Genomic DNA, 2,075 nt, shown 5'->3' with positions numbered 1-2,075 from the left:
CTTCCGGCTTTTTTCTTTTTGCTTATGTGGTGCTGAGGAATCGAACCCAGGGCCTCATGCATGCAAGGCAAGCACTCTACCACTGAGCCATCTTCCCAGCCCCCTGATAAGCATTTTAAGTTGACTGAGTGACCTGACTTCTTGTCATAATAATTTACCAGCTACTCAAATATTAGTATCAACAACACTAAAAAGACAGTTGGACAGGCTGTCAAGTGTGGGAGAGGAACAGGGTGAAAAAAGACTAAATATGGGGATGGGAAGGTGGCTCAGTGGTAGAGTGCTTGTCTTGCATGCATGGTGCCCTGGGTTCAATTCCTCAGCACCACATAAACAGAAAAGGCCGGAAGTGGCACTGTGGTTCAAGTGGTAGAGCACTAGACTTGAGCTGAAGAGCTCAGGGACAGCGCCCAGGCCCACAGTTCAAGCCACAAGACTGACCAAAAACAACACAACAAAAACCAAACACCTAAATATGTTTACTAACATATACGTGAAATACAGTAATGGTAATCTAAAAAGGTCAGAATAGAGACTGTGTGTGCGTGTGCGCGTGTATGCGTGAGCGCGCGCGTGCATGCGCCACCCCCCCATGGATTAAACTCAGGGCTTAGGTACTTATTTCTTGACTTTTTCACAAGGCTATTGTGCTACTACTTAAGCAACAACTCCATTTCTGGTTTGTTAGTCGTTAATTGAGATTAGAGTCTCCCAGACTTTTCTTGCATGGTTGGTTTCAAACAACAATCCTAAGATCGAAACCCTCTGAGTAGCCAAGATCACAGGTGTATATGGGTGCCTGGCTAATAGACTTCTTTTTTAATTTCTTCCTATTTATTTATTTTTATCTATTTTTTATGGGGGGGGGGGTCGGTCGTGGGGCCTGAACTCTGGGCCTGGGCGCTGTTCCTCAGTTCTTCAGCTCAAGGCTAGCACTCACTTCAGCCACAGTGGCACTTCTGGCTTTTTTTTCTGCTTATGTGGTGCTGAGGAATCGAACCCAGGGCCTCCAGCATGCAAGGCAAGCTCTCTACCACTGAGCCACCTTCCCAGCCCCACTATTTTTTTTTTTTTTGGAAAATACCATACAGAGGAGTTACAATGAGTACATTTCTTATCAAGCATTGTTGCCTCTTCCTTTGTTTCCCCTTCCCATCTTCCCCCCTCCCCCACCCCCCATAGACTTCTTTATGCAAAGATTTGAATGTAATGACTTCGCCATTTGGCTTTTATGCTCATGGCTTTACCATTTTGAGTCACAGGTTCACTTCCACCTTTTCGGTAGTTAATTGAAGATAAGACTATCATGGACTTTCCTGCCTGGGCTGGTTTGGACACTCAATCCTCAGATTTCAGCCTTCTGAATAGCTAGGAATAAAGGTGTGAGCCATGAGTGCCCAGCATGACTTTAAATGTATGTGTACGTGTGTATTGCTATTAAGGCTGAAACTACCCCCTAGCTTTTTTGCTCAAAGTTCACACTCCATCATTTGAGCCACCACAGCCCCACTTCTTGCTTTTTGATGGTGAACTGAAAGTAAGAGTTTCACAGTCTTTCCTATCTGGGGTGGCTCAGAAGCAGGATCCTCAGATATCAGCCTCTTGAGTAGATAGCATTACAGATGTGAGCCACCAGTGCTTGGCTTCACTTCATTTTTGACAAAGAATCAGCATATGAATTTGGCATATGAATGAGCAAATTAGACAGACATAAAATTATTTCTCCGTGAATTCAAATAAATGATCTCCACTGGGCTATATCTTTTACTACAATCTCTCCATTTATAGATCTATCAATAATAATAATAATTTTCTGGGGCTGGGAAGGTGGCTCAGTGGTAGAGCGCTTGCCTTGCATGCTCGAGGCTCTGGGTTCAATTCCTCACACCACATAAGCAAAAAGAAAAAAGCCGGAAGTGGCGCTGTGGCTCAAGTGGTAGAGCGCTAGCCTTGAGCTGAAGAGCTGAGGGACAGCGCAGTTCAGGCCCCACAACTGGACCCCCCAAAGAAATGTAGCAGAGGCTACAGGACAGCGGGAGAAGGGGGTTTCAGCACCCTGGGGAGAGGTGGTAGGG

The 2,075-nt window shown here is 45.4% G+C and overlaps 1 protein-coding gene across 2 annotated transcripts in view; it reads right to left on the bottom strand.

Moving 5' to 3' along the window:
• Huwe1 (HECT, UBA and WWE domain containing 1, E3 ubiquitin protein ligase) overlaps window positions 1–2,075 on the bottom strand; it is a 183,370-nt gene that overhangs the window by 92,120 nt on the left and 89,175 nt on the right. The gene's annotated exons all lie outside the window — the stretch shown is intronic.

This window comes from Dipodomys ordii, unplaced genomic scaffold (genome assembly GCF_000151885.1).
Source record: "Dipodomys ordii isolate 6190 unplaced genomic scaffold, Dord_2.0 Scaffold231, whole genome shotgun sequence".
Taxonomy (NCBI): Eukaryota; Metazoa; Chordata; class Mammalia; order Rodentia; family Heteromyidae; genus Dipodomys; species Dipodomys ordii.
The sequence above is the reverse complement of the archived record's forward strand: the minus strand, read 5'-3'. Positions and strand labels throughout refer to the sequence as shown.